General features: G+C 42.5%; 1 non-coding gene across 1 annotated transcript; it reads right to left on the bottom strand.

The window, feature by feature from the left end:
* Positions 1–9,479: 9,479 nt before the first annotated feature.
* Positions 9,480–9,586, bottom strand: LOC133031637 (small nucleolar RNA R71). The gene has a single exon (XR_009684738.1). It is a non-coding gene; the product is annotated as a small nucleolar RNA R71 (small nucleolar RNA).
* Between the last annotated feature and the right edge of the window lie 10,215 nt (positions 9,587–19,801).

Raw genomic sequence — 19,801 nt, 5'->3', positions numbered from 1 at the left:
TGTTAGCTTGTTTAATTCCCGATAATCGATGCACATCATCATAGTTCCATCTTTCTTCTTGACGAATAAAACCGGAGCTCCCCAGGGTGACACACTAGGCCGAATAAACCCTATGTCAAGTAACCCTTGAAGCTGAATCTTTAATTCTTTAAGCTCAGCTGGAGCCATTCTATACGGAGCCTTGGAAACCGGTTCCACTCCTGGTGCCAAATCTATAACGAAATCAATCTCCCGCTGAGGTGGTAAACCTGGAAGTTCTTCGGGAAATACATCTAAAAATTCCCGAACCACCTTGATGTCCTCTAACCGAATGGTATCTAGCCGAGTGGTGTCCATCACCACGGCCAGAAACCCTAAACACCCACCATGCAGTAACTCCCTAACTGACATGGCCGAAATCACCAGGATCCGAGATCCCCGAACCAAACCAACAAACACAAATGGTTCTTCACTTTTCGGTTGAAAGATCACCATCTTCCTCTTGCAATCAATACTGGCTGAGTATTTAGGTAGGAAATCCATTCCTAAAATAATATCGAAATCTACTAGGCTCATCTCTATCAACTCCGCACTTAACTCTCTACCATCTATTCTGATCGGCATAGACCTAATCCACCTTTTGGAGATAACTAATTCTCCGCCAGGTAATAGGGTTCCAAACCCTGATTCATAACTATCCCACGGTCTATCCAATTTACTAAAGATTCTGGCTGCCACATAAGAATGTGTGGCCCCAGAATCAAACAGCACTGAGTAAAATGAGTTATTAACTGAGAGCTGACCTGTTACAACTGAAGGGGCGAGAAGCCTGCATCGGCTGAGTAATGGCGAACACCCTAGCTGGAGTGGGTCTCCTCGGAGCCCTTGGTGCCTCTGATTTGAGCTGGGGACAATCCCTCTTGTAGTGTCCGGGCATGCCACACTAAAAGCATCCCTGACCTTTGCACTCACCTAGATGGTGCCTTTTACAACTAGGGCACTCTGGGTAAGAAAACCGGATCTCAGCACCACCCTGACGGCTGCCGCTACTCTGGTTCCCCCAGAACCTCTTGTTCTGCCCCGAGCCACCGGATGCAGTGGATGTTTTCCTCTTCTGGTCCATGGCCGAACCACTACCTCCCCTGCTGAAGCCTGATGCAGGAGGGGTAGGAGCCCCGCCACTCACTGGAGTCCTAACCAACTCCGACATACATCCAACTGCGCCCTCAGCTCGCAGTGCTTTCTCCACCATCTCAGCATAGGTGGTCTTGTCGTCTGTGGTGATCATAAGATCATGCTTGATCTTCACATTAAGTCCATCAAGATATTTTTCCTTCTTACTGAAATCGGTTGGCACGATTCCCGAGGCCAACCTTGCCAACCGGTCAAACTGCGTAGTGTATTCCGTCACACTCATATTCTCTCTCTAGGTCAGGTGCGCGAACTCTTTTCTCTTGGCACTTCTAACAGCCTCATTGTAATACTTCGCATTGAAGAGCTCCTGGAACCTTTCCCAGGTCATAGTTGTGGCATCATGAATCTGGGACTCCATGTCCCACAAGACTAACGCGTCCTCTTGAAACTGAAAGGTGGCACACACCACCCTGTCATTCCCGGTGACACCCATAAAGTTCAAAATTCTGGTGATCACCGTTAGCCACTGCTCGGCTTTCATGACATCAAGACCTCCCAGAAAAACAGGAGGTTCCTGCTTCCGGAACCTTTCATACAGGGGTTCCATTCTGTTTCCCCCTACCACTATCTCGGCCTGAGCAACAGGGGCGGGTGCCACAGGAACTTCTAGCACCGGCACTCTAACACCCTAACTACCTTAGGCGTATTACGTGATTTTTAAACGTACTGTGCAGCTCGTTGCTAATCAACGAGGTTTATGGAAAAACGTGATTAATTAAAATTTTGCTTTTTAATTAAACTTATAAAACAATATTACAAAAGACTCGGGATCCCGATTATAAAATCATTTACAAAAGATTTAACTGTTTAACTGTTACATCAAAATAAAAGTCGTCTAACGACCAGTTACAAAAATTCAGCCTTGCTGTCCCGAGGATCGTACGCTCCAGGCCTAACCGCCCCGACATGTACAATCTCATAAGCTCGCTCACGGTCCATCAGCTATAGCCTTGCCTTTACCTACACATGAACGTAAACTGTGAGTCGACAGACTCAGTAAGAAAAGCATAATAATATCATACATAATTCTAACTGCCGTGTCCAACACGATACTGAGTCCCGCTACTGCCATGTCCAACATGGTACTGAGCCACTACTGCCATGTCCAACATGGTACTGAGTTCTGAACGTTCATAGGGACGGTACTATTGACACGTAACAACCTGATCGGTCGAACCGGTCATACTCCGGCTGCTGGTCATACTCCAGCCTGTACCGACGTGTTACTATATCCTCCTGATCGGTCGAACCGGTCATACTCCGGCTGCTGGTCATACTCCAGCCTGTACCGACGGGATACGTCAATAGCACGGAACCACCAACCAAGTGTCAGCCTGATCGGTCAAACCGGTCATACTCCGGCTGCTGGTCATACTCCAGCCTGTACCGACGTGACAGGGTTGGATGGTTCGAAGCCTATATACATAACTAATGTAATCTAACAGGCTTCCTACATGCACGCTAAACATGTAATCTACATATGCATACTGTTATACTAATCTTACCTGGATTCCGATTTCAGGTGTGCCGGTCAACCTGACTGGAACTGAAGCTGAGCGGCGGATTACTGGCTCCTAAACCATAAAAATCACAACGCTATAAGTGACACGCTAAATCACTTCCCGGGGACTAAAACTAGGAACTAAAAGTTTCCCTATCGATAAAAAGCATGGCAATACCCCTAAAAACATAAAAACGAGGAAAACTAGGGTCCCTGAATTTTCCCCAACCGGTAGACCGGTTGCCCAACCGGAATTCCGGTTCTGGAAAATTCAGAACCCTCATCCGTCCGGAATTCCGGTTCCTCGCAGGCAGCAAACCCAAATTTTCATAACTCGACCAATTCAACCCCAAATTGATCCAAACTTTCCAGACCTGTTCTATACCTTCCCTAGAACATTTCTAAGGCCTCAAACTAACCCAGAAATCACAGATTCAAAAATCACCATGTGAGCTCCAAGCTTTGAGTAAAAACTCAAACTTGGCTAAAGCTCACTCACAAGCCTCAAGCTAGCTTAGAATCACATAATCAAGCATAGAAATACTGCAGAAAACAAAACCTAGTTCATGCAACAACTACAGCCACCAATTTCTCAATTTTTACTTTGAAAACCAAACTTTTGCATAAGAAAATTCTAGCATGCTCAACCTAGGAATCATACACCACAAGTAGCTTAATTAACATCTAAAAATCATGATTTAACCTCAGAAATCAACAATCAAACTCAGCAGCAACAACATTCAAATTAACATGCATTAACTCATTTTTTTATCAAAAATTCCAAGAAAACCAAGAAGGACAAGTAAGAGATACATACCACAATCAAGAGTTCCTAAAAAGTGATGAATCAAGCTTGAAAAACCCAGCCTTTGAATCCCCAATACCCAGCCGAAAAAGAGAGAGACCTTTGAGTGTGTGAGTTTTGAAATTTTCTTTCTAATTTGACTAAGTGTGGATTTTAAGAGAAAAAGAGATTATAAGGCATTTACCATATTATTTCAGCCAACTCAAATAAACAAATAACATTTATTTTCCATTTCATAAAATCACAAAAGACAAAATACTAATGGGGCAAAAAGACCATTTTGCCCCTCCACCATAAAATCACATAAATCATACTAAAGGGGTATTTTTGGGAAATTCTAAATTCCCGGCCATTCCCGATATTCCCAATGTCTAAAACCCGTCCCCAAACTAATAACATGCTAAGTTGTGATTTCTACTGAGCCAAATGGCCTTAGGAGTTCCAAAATACGGGACACCTTTAAAATGTAAAATATAAAAACTACTGATAACATAATCATGCATTTCTGAATTCCATAAATAACAGTAATAAATTATTTAAATAGCTATAAATAATTTCATAATTAATCACAATCAACTGATAATTTCCAAATTAACTAAGCGGGCTTTACAACTATCCCCCCCTTAAAAGGATTTCGTCCCCGAAATCTAACCTGAATAACTCTGGATATTGAGCTCTCATATCTGACTCTAGCTCCCAGGTGGCTTCCTCCACCTTGCTGTTTCTCCAGAGAACCTTGACCAATGCTATGGTCTTATTCCGCAGGACTTTATCCTTTCTATCCAGGATCTGCACTGGCTGTTCCTCATAGGTCATGTCTGGCTGAAGCTGAAGACTCTCATAACTGAGTATATGAGAGGGGTCTGAAACGTATTTTCTCAACATCGAGACATGGAATACGTTGTGCACTGCTGATAAGGCTGGAGGCAATGCTAACCGATATGCCACTTGACCTATCTTCTCGAGAATCTCGAAAGGTCCTGTAAATCTAGGGCATAACTTGCCTCTTTTCCCGAAACGTTTAATCCCCTTCATCGGAGATACTCGTAAAAACACATGTTCCCCTACTTGGAACTCAACGTCTCTGCGTTTCGGATCTGCGTAACTCTTCTGTCTGCTCTGTGAGGCAAGCATTCTAGCTTTTATTTTCTCTATTGCCTCGTTGGTCCGCTGAACTGACTCTGGACCCAGGTATTTTCTCTCCCCTGTCTCATCCCAGTGGATAGGGGATCTACACTTTCTACCGTACAACAGTTCATAGGGAGCCATCCCTATCGTACTCTGATAACTGTTGTTGTAAGAAAATTCTATCAACGGTAGATATTTACTCCATGAGCCTTCAAAGTCCATAACACAGGCTCTAAACATATCCTCCAATATCTGAATTGTCCTTTCGGACTGACCATCTGTCTGAGGATGGAATGCTGTACTGAATTTTAGCTTTGTACCCATTGCCCGTTGCAAACTTTGCCAAAATTTGGAGGTGAATTTCGGATCCCTGTCCGAAACTATAGACTTCGGTACCCCATGAAGTCTCACTATTTCTCTGACATATAACTCTGCCAACTGATCCACCGTAAAGGTTGTTCTAACCGGCAGAAAATGAGCAGATTTCGTAAATCGGTCCACCACTACCCAGATGGAATCAAATAAACCCGTGGTCCTAGGTAACCCGACCACAAAATCCATCGTAATATCTTCCCATTTCCATTCTGGTAGGGTTAGAGGCTGCAACAACCCTGCTGGTCTCTGATGTTCAGCCTTAATCTGCTGACATGTGAGGCATCTCGATACGAATTCTACCAAATTCTTCTTCATACCGTTCCACCAGAAGTACGGTTTCAAATCTTGGTACATCTTGGTGGTGCCGGGATGCAGAGAATACGGGGTAGAATGAGCCTCCTCAAAGATCTCATTTCTAAGTTCCACACTGTTCGGAACACAAACCCTGGCTTTATACAAAAGCATCCCACTGTCTAACACTGAAAAGTCCTTGGCTTGACCAGCCAATACCTCATCTCGGATTTTCACTAACTCCGGATCTGTCATCTGAGCGACCTTTATTCTTTCCAATAGATCAGATTGCAGCGTTAAGTTGTGAAGCTGACCTACCACAAACTCAATGCTGGATCTAACCATATCCTCTGCTAGCTGAGGTGAGATCTGAATCATACTAGCTACTTGCCCGGGACCCTTTCTGCTCAGGGCATCAGCCACTACATTGGCTTTTCCGGGATGATAGAGGATCTCACAATCATAATCCTTCACTAATTCCAACCAACGCCTTTGTCTCATGTTCAAATCTTTCTGAGTAAAGAAATACTTGAGACTTTTATGGTCGGTATAGATCTCACACTTCTCCCCATAAAGGTAATGCCGCCAAATCTTCAGTGCAAAAACCACTGCAGCCAATTCTAGATCATGAGTCGGGTATCGCTGTTCATAATCCTTTAACTGACGGGAGGCATAAGCGATGACCCGATCGGCTTGCATCAATACACACCCCAAACCCTGTTTGGATGCGTCACAATAGACTACGAACTTTTCCTTGTCCGAAGGCAAAGCTAGCACTGGAGCAGTAATCAACCTCTGCTTTAGCTCCTGAAAACTAGCTTCACATTTATCTGACCAGATAAACCGCTGATTCTTCTTTGTAAGCTCGGTTAGGGGCATTGAAATTTTGGAGAACCCCTCCACGAACCTACGGTAGTACCCAGCTAATCCCAAGAAGCTTCTGATCTCTGTCACTGTCTTCGGTCTCGGCCAATCCCTGACGGATTCAATCTTCCCGGGATCCACCTTGATCCCATCTTTACTCACTGATATTACTTACAGGAAGGACACCTGAGACAACCAGAACTCACATTTCTTGAACTTGGCGTAAAGCTTATGTTCTCGAAGTCGTTGCAGTACCATCTGAAGATGTAACTCATGCTCCTCTTCTGATTGAGAGTACACGAGGATGTCGTCGATAAACACAATCACACAGATATCGAGGAAATCCTTGAATACTCTATTCATCAGGTCCATGAATGCTGCAGGAGCATTGGTTAGTCCGAATGACATAACCAGAAACTCGTAATGTCCATACCTAGTGCGGAAAGCCGTCTTTGGAATGTCCTCCTCTCGGATTCTCAACTGATGATAACCCGAACGGAGATCAATCTTAGAAAAGACCGTCTTCCCCTGAAGCTGATCGAACAAGTCATCGATCCTAGGTAATGGATATTTATTCTTCACCGTCAGCTTGTTCAACTCCCTGTAGTCGATGCACATCCTCATAGATCCATCCTTCTTCTTGACGAACAAAACCGGGGCTCCCCAAGGTGATACACTGGGCCGAATGAACCCTATGTCAAGCAACCCTTGGAGCTGAATCTTTAATTCTTTAAGTTCAGCTGGAGCCATCCTATACGGGGCTTTGGAAACCGGTTCCACCCCTGGTGCCAAGTCAATCACGAAATCAATCTCCCGTTGAGGTGGTAACCCTGGAAGTTCTTCGGAAAAAACGTCCAAAAATTCCCGAACCACTCTGATGTCCTCTGGCCGAATGGTGTCTGGCCGAGTGGTGTCCACCACCACGGCCAGAAACCCTAAGCACCCGCCGTGCAACAATTCTCTCGCTGACATAGCCGAGATCACCGGGATCCGAGATCCCTGAACTGAACCCACAAATACAAACGGTTCTTCACTTTCCGGTTGAAAGACCACCATCTTCCTTTTACAGTCAATGCTCGCCAAATATTTAGATAGGAAATCCATTCCTAAAATAATATCAAATTCGACTAAGCTCATCTCTATCAGATCAGCGCTTAACTCTCTACCATCTATCCTGATCGGCATAGACCTAATCCACCTATTGGAGATAACCAATTCTCCGCCAGGTAACAGGGTCCCAAACCCTGATTCATATCTATCAAAGGGTCTACCCAACTTACTAAAGACTCTGGCCGCCACATAAGAATGTGTAGCCCCAGAATCAAACAGCACTGAATATAGTGAGTTGTTAATAGAAAGCTGACCTGTGACTACTGATGGGCTGGCATCTGCATCAGCTGTTAGGTTATAATTAACCTATATTTCGGGTCTTTAAAGTTAGCATTATTTCGTCTATTGGTGTCTTTTGGAGCAGTTTTACGCTTGATTTTCATTATTTCAGGTTCCCGGGGTGTTAAAGTTCGAATTCAGTCAAATGGCGAAAAACTGGGACAAACTTGGAAAAATTGGAAAATTTGGTTCCTGAAGCATCAGTAGTCGCGACCTCTGATGAGCCTGGTCGCGACCCTTTTTCCTGGTCGCGACCCAGGTCGCGACTTCGTAAGATTGGCAGAAACTCGGTTTTTCGAGTTTTGCCTGTAGTCGCGACCAGCTTAAATGCTAGTCGCGACTATGTACGGAAATCGCAGATTTGACCTAATTTTGATTTTTCACTCAATTGGAGGCTCACCACTTATCCCTATATAAGGAATACGACATTGAAGGTCAAAGGCAAGCAAAAACAGACCTAATAGTGGAGGCAAAGTGGAGAGGAAGCTATCTTGAAGACCTGGAGCGATACCACCTTCTAGTTTCTTTCTTTTACCCTTTTTATTCATCTTTATGTTTGTTTTTAATTCTGAATTAATCATGGATGTTTTTAGAGTTATTATGAACTAAATTTCCCATAAGGGAGGATGATGAATGTTGTTTAAGTTTATGCCTAGTTAATAAATAATTGCCATTCCTTCATCTTATGTGTGAATACTATCTTTGTTTGTGTTTAATTTCATGTGCAAGCTTGATCACCTTTTACATGCTCTATGATCCTAATTCGAAATCTGAAAAGTGAGAATTAGGAATGCTAAAATTTGGATAGTCTAGGTTTTGATGTAAAACGAAAGTATTTACATAGCCTAGTGACTAATAGATTATTGCTTAATGCTGATTTTGTGTTGATCTAGTTAAGAAGTTAATTAGAGAACATATTATTTAGAACCTAAAAGATCTGAAAAGAGTTAGGTTAATTTATAATCTGTCTTTCACATTGAGATAAGGATAGCAATTAGGCATCAACATAGGTAACTTATCAACAGGATTCACCTCCCTAATCTCTCATCTTGATTAATCTTCGTTTATTTTCTCTTTAATTTCTGAGTTATTTACTTTTAAAATTGCAACTTATTATTTTACCAAATAGAATCATAATTATAATTTAGTAGTACTCAATCCAATTCTCTGTGGTTCGACCTCACTTGCGTGAGATACTACTTGATACGTACACTTGCGTAATAAACAGAATTTTCGTAACAAGTTTTTGGCGCCGTTGCCGGGGAATTGTTTAAAGATTGATATTACACAAAATTATACTAACTTCTACTTTGGTATATTTTCTCTTGCTGATTTTTCTAACCTTTTTCTTGCAATATTTTCTTGATTTATTTCAGGAATCATAAGTGTATGCGCCGTCAAGGACAAGCAGTGATATTGCCAGTTGATCCCGAAATCGAGAAAACTTGTAGGAGAAACCGAAAGAACAAGAGGCAAGAGGGAGTTTCAGCAACTGCTGAAACTTCAGACATCATGGCTGCCAATGCTGCAAACAATGGAGGCAATAACGGTAACAATGGTGGCGCAGTAGAAGATCAAGCTAATGGCCGCAGCTTGAGAGATTACATTCTTCCTACTCTGACGGGAGCGCAGTCATGTATCAGGCCACCGGCAGTGGAAGCAAACAACTTTGAGATCAAACCTGCCATACTGCAGATGGTGCAGTCTTCAGTTCAGTTTGGTGGCCTCCCTTCTGAAGATCCTAATCTGCATCTCTCTAATTTCATGGAACTTTGTGAAACCTTTAAAGTTAATGGAGTTAGTGATGATGCTATTCGACTGAGACTGTTCCCATTCTCTCTTAGAGAGCGAGCCAAGAGTTGGCTAAACTCCTTGCCACCCAACTCTATTGCCACCTGGAATGATCTGGCAACGAAATTCTTGTCAAAGTTCTTTCCTCCAGCCAAGTCTGCAAAGCTGAGAGGAGAAATTAATAACTTCTGCCAACAAGATAATGAATCTCTCCATGAGGCTTGGGAGAGGTTTAAAGATTTGATCAGAAAGTGCCCTCACCATGGTATAGAGAAGTGGATGCTGGTCCACAACTTCTACAATGGGTTGGTAGGAAATACAAGAACTTTAATAGATGCTGCAGCTGGGGGAGCCTTTATGAGGAAGAGTGCTAATGAGGCATATGATCTATTAGAGGAGATGGCTCTAAACAATCAACAGTGGCCAACTGAGAGGAGTCAATCAAAGAAAGTAGCTGGTGTGTTAGAGGTCGATGCCATCACCAAGTTGACAGCACAGGTTGAGGCATTGACAAAGATAATTGCGGTGGCAAGCTAAACAAGCCCAAGTTGTGTGTGAATTATGTGGGGAAGCCATCACTTTTCGTAATGCCAAGCTGATGTGGATGATTTGCCAATGGATGAAGCTAAAGCCATTGGAAACTATTCACAGAACAACAACAACAATTATGGGTTCAACCAGGGTAACAACCGAAGAAACAGTGGGTTCTATCAGCAACGAAATCAGAACCAGAATCAGAATCAACAGTTTAATCAGCAACAAACCTCTGGTGGAAATTCTAGTTTGCAGACAGATTTACTGCTTCAATTCATGACTGAAACTAGATCTTCAATCAAAGACCTGCAGACACAGATGGGCCAACTAGCAACTCAAGTAGCAACCCGTCCTCAAGGGAATTTGCCTAGCACAACTGAAGTAAACCCCAAGGAAAACTGCAAGGCAATTACCCTGAGAAGCGGTAAAAATTATGATGGTCCTGAATTGCCACAACTAGTGAATGGAGAAAAGGAGAATAAAGAGCAACCGATGTCGACCCCAACACCCACTCCAACGAAGGCTACTGATAGTCAACCACAGCCACAGCAGTCTCCACCAATTAATATAGATCACCATGTGAAAATACCCTATCCTCAGAGGCTCAGAAAGTCAAGTACGGACAAGCGAGTTCACCAAATTCTGGAAGTGTTCAAAAGACTTCACATTAACATTCCCTTTGCTGAAGCTTTAGAGCAGATGCCAAGTTATGTGAAGTTTATGAAGGAAATCCTGTCAAAGAAGAGAAAGATGGAGGACTATGAGACAGTGGCTCTAACTGAAGATTGCAGTGCCATCCTACAGAAGAAACTCCCTCCTAAACTAAGAGATCCAGGGAGTTTTACTATTCCTTGTACTATAGGAAAAATTGAGGGAATAAATGCACTTTGTGACTTGGGAGCTAGCATTAACTTGATGCCTCTATCGGTGTTTAAAAGACTGCAGTTGGGTGAAGCAAAGCCAACAACAGTAACTCTCCAATTGGCGGACCGATCACTAGCCCATCCTAGAGGAGTCATTGAGGATGTGTTAGTTAAGGTTGATAAGTTCATCTTTCCAGCTGATTTCATCGTCTTGGATATGGAAGAAGATAGCAATGTCCCAATTATTCTTGGGAGACCATTCTTGGCAACTGGCCAAGCCTTAATCGATGTTCAGAAAGGTGAATTAAAGCTGAGAGTCCAAGGAGAAGAAGTGGTCTTTAATGTGCTAAAGGCTATGACGTACCCAAAGGCAAGTGATAACTGCTTCTTTATTGATTTGATTGATGAAATGGTGAGTGAGAAAAAGCTGCTAGATGATCCTCTTGAACTAAGTCTAACTGAAGATGAATTGACGGAGCAAGAAGGACAAGAGGTCATGGGGTATGTGAAGTGGCTCGACTCCTATGGGCCTTTGAACAGAAGATACTTTGAGGAATTGGGAGCAGCTCCAAAAGAGCTGAAGCCATCTACTGAAAAGCCCCCAGAACTTGAATTGAAGGTGCTTCCTAGTCACTTGAGGTATGAGTTTTTGGGCCAAGATAAAAAGCTGCCAGTTATTGTTTCAGCTTCTCTCTCTGATGTGGAAATTGATAGACTTTTGAGGGTACTTCGGGCTCACAACAAGGCAATCGCTTGGACACTAGGAGATGTTAAAGGAATCAGTCCTTCAACAGTGATGCATAGAATTCTCATGGAAGACAACGCCAAACCAACTATTGATGCTCCAAGAAGACTCAACCCACCCATGAAAGAAGTGGTCAGAAAAGAAGTAGTTAAGTGGTTGGATGCTGGAGTTGCTTATCCTATTTCAGATAGTAAGTGGGTTAGCCCGGTGCAAGTGGTCCCGAAGAAAGGTGGAATGACAGTGATAAAGAATGAAAAGAATGAGTTGATTCCTACAAGAACGATCATAGGTTGGAGGATCTGCATCGATTATAGGAAACTCAACAAGGCAACAAGAAAAGATCACTTCCCTTTGCCCTTCATCGATCAAATGCTAGACAGATTAGCGGGGCAAGAGTATTACTGTTTTCTTGATGGATATTCTGGGTACCATCAGATAGCTATAGCGCCTGAAGATCAGGAGAAGACTACTTTCACATGTCCTTATGGTACCTTTGCCTTCAGAAGAATGCCTCTTCGGCTTGTGCAACGCCCCTGCCACTTTTCAAAGGTGTATGATGGCTATCTTTTCAGATTTGATTGAATCTTGTATTGAAATTTTTATGGATGATTTCTCAGTGTTTGGTTCTTCCTTTGATCATTGTTTGGAAAATCTGGAAAAAGTACTAACAAGGTGCGAGAAGTCTAACTTGGTGTTAAACTGGGAGAAGTGTCACTTTATGGTAACAGAAGGAATTGTTCTTGGGCACAAAATTTCAAAAGCAGGAATTGAGGTGGATAAGGCAAAGGTCTCAACAATAGAAAATTTGCCACCTCCAGTTTCTGTAAAAGGAGTGAGGAGTTTCCTGGGACATGCTGGCTTCTACCGCAGATTTATCAAGGACTTCTCTAAAATCTCAAAACCTTTATCGAGCTTACTTGTAAATGGAGTTCCATTTGAGTTCGGAGAAGATTGTTTAAAAGCTTTCAAGATTTTAAAGGAGAAATTGATTACAGCACCGATAGTAACTTCACCAAATTGGGAACTGCCGTTTGAGTTGATGTGTGATGCTAGTGACTATGCCATTGGAGCGGTTCTGGGTCAAAGAGTTGACAGAGTATTCCACACAATCTACTATGCTAGTAGAACTCTGAATGACGCTCAATTAAACTACGCCACTACAGAGAAAGAAATGCTGGCAATAGTGTTTGCTTGTGACAAATTTCGACCCTACCTAATTGGAAATAAGGTAATTGTTTACACAGATCATTCAGCAATCAAATACCTTATGACCAAGAAGGATGCAAAACCAAGACTGATTCGGTGGGTACTTTTACTTCAAGAGTTCGACTTAGAGATAAAAGATAAAAAGGGCACCGAGAACCTGGTAGCAGACCATTTGTCAAGATTAGAGCTGCAAGAGAGTCAGAATACAAAGGAGGTACAAATAAATGAGCAATTTCCTGATGAACAACTCTTTAGTGTGAGGGAAAACCTGATGGTACCTTGGTACGCTGACTATGTTAATTTCTTGGCTGCTAAAATAACTCCACCCGAGCTTTCGCGTCAACAATTGAAGAAATTCTTTTCTGAGGTGAAACATTACTATTGGGAAGAACCAATCCTCTACAAGCACTGCGCCGATCAGATCATAAGGAGATGTGTTCCTGAAGAGGAGATGTATTCTATCCTAAATCACTGTCATGCTTTACCATGTGGGGGACATTTTAGTGGGAATAGAACAGCTGCAAAAGTGTTGCAAAGTGGATTCTTTTGGCCAACGCTATTCAAGGATGCTACTACTTTTGTAAAGGCATGTGATCGTTGTCAACGAACAGGTAATATCTCAAGAAGAAACGAGATGCCTTTAACAGGAATTTTAGAAGTTGAATTGTTTGATGTATGGGGAATAGACTTTATGGGTCCTTTTCCTTCATCCTTTAGCAATCAGTACATTCTTTTGGCTGTTGATTATGTGTCTAAATGGGTCGAAGCTTCAGCTACACCTCAAAATGATGGAAAGACAGTTCTCCGCTTCTTACAAAAGAACATTTTTACTCGGTTTGGTACTCCTCGAGCAATAGTAAGCGATTCAGGGAGCCATTTCTGTAACAAGCAGTTTGAAGCACTCCTCTCAAGATATGGTGTTCGACATCGAACTGCTTTACCATACCATCCCCAAAGTAATGGCCAAGCTGAAATCTCTAATCGAGAGATTAAGGTGATTCTGGAGAAAACAGTGCAAAGATCAAGGAAAGATTGGTCAAGGAAGTTGGATGACGCACTGTGGGCGTACAGAACAGCTTTCAAAACACCAATTGGCATGTCCCCATATCGGTTGGTGTTTGGAAAGGCTTGTCATTTACCGGTGGAGTTAGAGCATAGAGCTTTTTGGGCCATGAAGACTCTCAACATGGAACTAAAAGCTGCAGGGGAGAAAAGACTGTTACAGCTGAATGAGTTAGATGAGTTTCGGAACGAAGCCTATGAAAACGCCAAGATATACAAAGAGAGAACTAAAAAGTGGCACGATAAAGGTCTAATACGGAAAGAGTTTCAACCAGGACAGCAAGTGCTACTCTTCAATTCAAGGCTGAAACTGTTTCCTGGAAAGCTGAAATCAAGATGGTCGGGACCATTTACGGTGGTCAAGGTGTTTCCTTATGGAGCGGTGGAGTTAAAAGGTGAAAGTCCAACAACTTTCAAAGTCAATGGACAAAGGTTAATGCTCTACTTGGGAGGTCAGTTTGACCAAGCCAAGTCCGCCATGATCCTGGCGCCACTTTGAAATCCAAGGCTCAGCGTCTAGCTGCATGACGATAAACACAGCGCTTCTGGGAGGCAGCCCAAGTTTTATTTTGTTTTGATTGTTTTTTTAGTATTTTCAATTTTTAGTTTAGTACCAGACATTATTTCTTTTTAATTGAATCGTGAAAAGCGTGAAAAAAAAAATTATTTTTTTTCGACCTGAAGCCCAGAGGTCGCGACTAGCATTAAGTCAGGTCGCGACCTATTTCTCAAGTCGCGACCTCAGTCGCGACTTGCTGATTTTCCAGAAACGCCAAATTTTCCTCGATTAGCAAGTCGCGACTAGCCTGTGGCCAGGTCGCGACTTGCTGACGAAAAATTCTATAAATTCACACTTTCCCCCTCATTCAACCCTACACAAACCAAATTCAAATTTCAAATCCTCTCAGCCGACCCTACACTCTTTTCCTCTCAAAAATTCAATTTTTCATCTTCAAACCTCAATCTTTTCATCTTTTCTCAAATTTCTTAAACCCAATCCAATCAAAAACCCAATTTCACTCAATAATCTACACATATCATCAAAACCCACACCAAAGAATACCCAAAACCAAAAAAATCACCATTGTTGTCACCCTCAAACTCAAGCTTCCAAGACATTCAACAATGGAGGTGGAGTTAAGCGTTTTCGGGTTGTAAGTATCACTTTCTTCATGCTTTTAAGAATTTGATTAATTATTTTAAGTTTTGAGTGATATAATTGTGTGTGGGGTAAAAATTGATATATTGGGTTTATTATTATTGTATTGTGGTATTAAGTGGTTAGGAACATTGATTGAGTGAATTTTGTATTTTTGGGATAGAGGAAATTTAAGGGGAGGTGCTGCCCAATTTTTTTTAGAAAAAAAAAAAAAGTTTCAGAAAAAAAAAAAGAAAAAAAAAAAAGGAAAAAAAGAAAAAAAAAAGAGAAAAAATGGAACCAAAGAGGACAAGGAATGTTGAAGAAGGTTCGTCTTCGAACCCACCACCAACGGGTTTTGATAGAACCCGCTTTGGTAGTATCGAGGCTCACAATCGCTTCGTAAGGTTGAAGAATAGAGCCTATATTGAAGATAGGGGTATTGAATTCCCTGAAAATCCATTGAGGCGCCAACCTCGGTTTGAGACAATCAGAGCGCAAATTGAAAGAATGAAGTGGGGAAGTTTTGTGGATACTCGGGGTCGGGCTAATGTTACTATGGCTTGTGAATTCCTTGCAAATTGGCCCGACCGTCGAAATGGGGAAGTGAAGGTTCGTGGAAAGAAGGTTCCCGCCACTGCTGACGCATTCAATGTGATGTTCTCTGTCCCAGATTACACTAGGGAGGAACAACGCCTCCGAATTATTGAGGAAGAAGAGCAATTTGACATGGTGGATGTCGCGGAGACAGTGGGATTTCCTGGGTTGAGGTTCCATGACAATGATGGTACCGAGGGGTCGCCCAATATTCTGTACCGGTGTGAGATTAACCCGGTGGCAAAAACATGGCTGTACTTTGTGAGTGCTCGGTTAGTGCCCAACAAGCATTTTTCCGATGTCCAAATGGATCGCCTTAAATATGTGTACGCCATAATGAAAGGGTACAACATTAACATTGGACAAGTCATACGGCAGAGCATTGACCAAATCGTGCAAGGAGCCACGGGAGGTGGTTTCGGTTTGGCAGGGGTTATCACAGAACTCTGCGGGGCATATGAAGTTCCCCAGTTAGAGTTTGACAACACGGTGTTGCCACTTCGTAAGATGGACATCGCCTTTGTCAACAGGCTGAAAGAGCCACACCCCTATGGGCAGCCACCACCTGATGCACCGCAAGGGCGTAGGCGGCAACGTGAGCCTAGTGTTGAAGAAGAAGAAGAGGAGCAAACACTTCAATTGCCTGGGCCCATCGATCCTACAACACAATATACTCATGCACAGCTGAGTTACATAATTCAGCAAAACAACCACATGCAACAATACATGGTGCAAAGGAGTATCTATGATGAGGGACAAGTTCAGCAACTCAACTCTCTCATCAACAGAATGAACATTGGGATTGATGACCCGAACTACTTGGCACAACCTCCTCGGTTCTATCCCTATGACCAGCCGCCACCACCCAACCCTTTCTGAAAGGGTCTCAGGTAAGTTTCTTCTCTCTGCATTTTACTGTATACATTGGGGACAATGTAATATTTAGTTTGGGGGGAGAGGCTTAAGAAAAAATTTTAAAATTTCTGCACTTTAAATTCTGCATTTTAATTTTCTGTTTTAGTTTTTTTTGTTTTAGTTAAGGAATGGCAATAAGCTTGATGATAGTTGTATGCTGCTGATTAGTGTGATGTAATCTGAAACTGCAAAATAACTGTGTGCTTGATTTTGTTAACTCTTTTGATTAGTTTGGATGCTTAGGAACCTGTGTCTTTCTGCAAATACTCAAGTTGTGAAAACTGTTATAACTGTTTTACTATGGTTTGTGGTAAGATTGACAGGATAGCTTAGAACTTGCATGTTTATTCTTTTGAGGCGAAATCCTTGGTAGTGTTCAATTGGAATATGATTTAGGCATTTGTTGGATAGTTTGAGCCTTTCAAGCCTACCATAATAATGTTTATCCCTAGTTAACCCTATTGAGCCTAAACCTGTTATGTTTTTCACCCATTGATCCGAAAAATTTTAATCATACTATTGATTTTTCTTCACCATTATATGCATGATATCATAAGCTAAATAATTAGTTTGGGGGAGAGAAGTATTTAGTGTGAGAAATTAGTTTGAGGGAGAAGAACTTGTAAGATTGAGAAAAGAAAAAATGTGTAATTCAATGTCACTGAAAAAATAGAGATGATGATGAAATATGAATGATGAAAAAAAAAAACACAATAAAAAGTAAGAATGTGTTTGAAAAAAAATTTCAGTGATGTTGGGAAAAATAATAGAGATATCTTCTCTCAATCTTGGTAGATGTGGGAACGCTATGGGGGATTGAAAAAAAAAAAGTAAGAAGCTTGTGGGTTCTGTTTGTGTGCTTATGATATCTTGAGCCAAAATTATCTTTTGCCTATCCCTGAATATCTAAGCCATACTACCTAGACCTTGAAAAGACCTAATGATTCCAAAGAATACTGTCAACATTAGTGGAGAAAGGTAAGCATGCAAGCTTATGAGTTATCGGGTTGTGGAACTAATGGTAAGAGTAAAACTTTTATAACAATGTTTCATACTTGAGTAGATTGTTGCAGTTGTACATAGTGTTATTAATTGAGCATCCGAGTTAATTGTTAGAGTTAGTAAGAACAAAATTCTAGTTTATGCAAGGAAGGAAACAGAGCATGAGTCAGCAGTGTAGTGATTATCTGAAAGAGTAGTTAGTTTTTTTATGTGTGAATACTATCTTTGTTTGTGTTTAATTTCATGTGCAAGCTTGATCACCTTTTACATGCTCTATGATCCTAATTCGAAATCTGAAAAGTGAGAATTAGGAATGCTAAAATTTGGATAGTCTAGGTTTTGATGTAAAACGAAAGTATTTACATAGCCTAGTGACTAATAGATTATTGCTTAATGCTGATTTTGTGTTGATCTAGTTAAGAAGTTAATTAGAGAACATATTATTTAGAACCTAAAAGATCTGAAAAGAGTTAGGTTAATTTATAATCTGTCTTTCACATTGAGATAAGGATAGCAATTAGGCATCAACATAGGTAACTTATCAACAGGATTCACCTCCCTAATCTCTCATCTTGATTAATCTTCGTTTATTTTCTCTTTAATTTCTGAGTTATTTACTTTTAAAATTGCAACTTATTATTTTACCAAATAGAATCATAATTATAATTTAGTAGTACTCAATCCAATTCTCTGTGGTTCGACCTCACTTGCGTGAGATAATACTTGATACGTACACTTGCGTCATAAACAGAATTTTCGTAACATCAGCCTGCGCGATGGCGAATACCCTGGCTGGAGTGGGTATCACTGGAGCTCTCGGTGCCTCTGGTCGGAGCTGGGGACATTCCCTCTTGAAGTGTCTGGGCATGCCACAATGAAAGCATCCCTGACCTTTGCACTCACCCCGATGGTGCCTCTTGCAGCTAGGGCACTCGGGATAGGAGAATCGGGTCTCAGTACCACCAGGACGACTCCCTCTGTTTTGGTTCCCCCGGAACCTCTTGTTCTGACTCGAGCCACCGGAAGCAGTGGGTGCTCTCTTCCTCTGATCAATGGCCGAACCACTACTCCCCCTGCTAAAGCCTGATGCAGGAGGGGTAGGAGCTCCGCCACTAACCGGAGTACTGGCTGATTCTGACATGCACCCCACTGCGCCCTCAGCTCGCAGTGCCTTCTCCACCATCTGAGCATAGGTGGTGCTGTCGTCGGTGGTAATCATCAGATCATGCCTGATCTTGGGATTCAACCCGTCCAGGTACTTCTCCTTCTTGCTGAAGTCGGTCGGCACAATTCCCGAGGCTAACCTCGCCAACCGATCAAACTGAGTAGTATACCCAGTGACGCTCATGTTCTCCCGCTGGGTCAGGTGAACGAACTCTTTCCTCTTGGCGCTTCTGACCGCCTCATTGTAATACTTTGCATTAAAGAGTTCCTGGAACCTTTCCCAGGTCATGGTGGTGACGTCATGGATCTGAGACACCATGTCCACAATACCAGGGCGTCCACCTGGAACTGAAACGTGGAGCACACCACTCTGTCGTTACCGGTGACACCCATGAAGTTCAAAATCTTGGTGATCACCGTCAGCCACTGCTCGGCTTTCATCACGTCCGGACCTCCCAGGAATACCGGAGGTGCTTGCTTCCGGAACCGCTCATACAATGGTTCCAATCTATGGGCCGCCACCACTATCTCGGCCTGGGCAGCAGGGGCAGGTGCCACTGGAACTATAGGCACTGGAACTGCAGGAGCACCCTGCTGTCTCAACCTCTGAATCTCGAGGTCTTGTTCTTCGATCCGAGCTTGCATCTCCGCAAACCGTAACTCCCAGTTCGGGGCTCCCTGATCGGCTGGGGGAGCCTGGGCAGCCTGTGGCAGGTTCTCATCACCCCGGCCACGAGCCCTGCCTCGGGGACCTCTACCTCGGCCCCTAGCAGGTGGGGGAAACTGAGCTCCCTGACCTTGATTCGACCCCACTGAGTTGCCCTGACTCCTGGTAGTCCGCCTGGCGTCCATCTGATTAGAACCGCCTGCGAAACCAAGAGTTGGCATATCAGGTCGTATTCAAGGCGAGCTTACTAATGCCGCTTAATTTGGAAATTAAAAACGAAACATGCGCCTGTTATACTATCAGGCTACTAACATGCTTCCTAACAGGCTTTTCTTTTCATAACTGAATAAAATAAACTACTAAAGCAATAAAGGCTTACTGAACCGTGAACCGAGCTAACTGTTGATGATGATTGTACATGTCGTGACGATCTTCGGAAGACAACCTGGCGGCTCTTATACCAAATTCTAACACCCTAACTACCTTAGGCGTATTACGTGATTTTTAAACGTACTGTGCAGCTCGTTGCTAATCAACGAGGTTTATGGAAAAACGTGATTAATTAAAATTTTGCTTTTTAATTAAACTTAT

This window comes from Cannabis sativa, chromosome 9 (assembly GCF_029168945.1).
Source record: "Cannabis sativa cultivar Pink pepper isolate KNU-18-1 chromosome 9, ASM2916894v1, whole genome shotgun sequence".
NCBI lineage: Eukaryota > Viridiplantae > Streptophyta > Magnoliopsida > Rosales > Cannabaceae > Cannabis > Cannabis sativa.
This window is presented reverse-complemented; position numbering and strand designations above follow the sequence as displayed.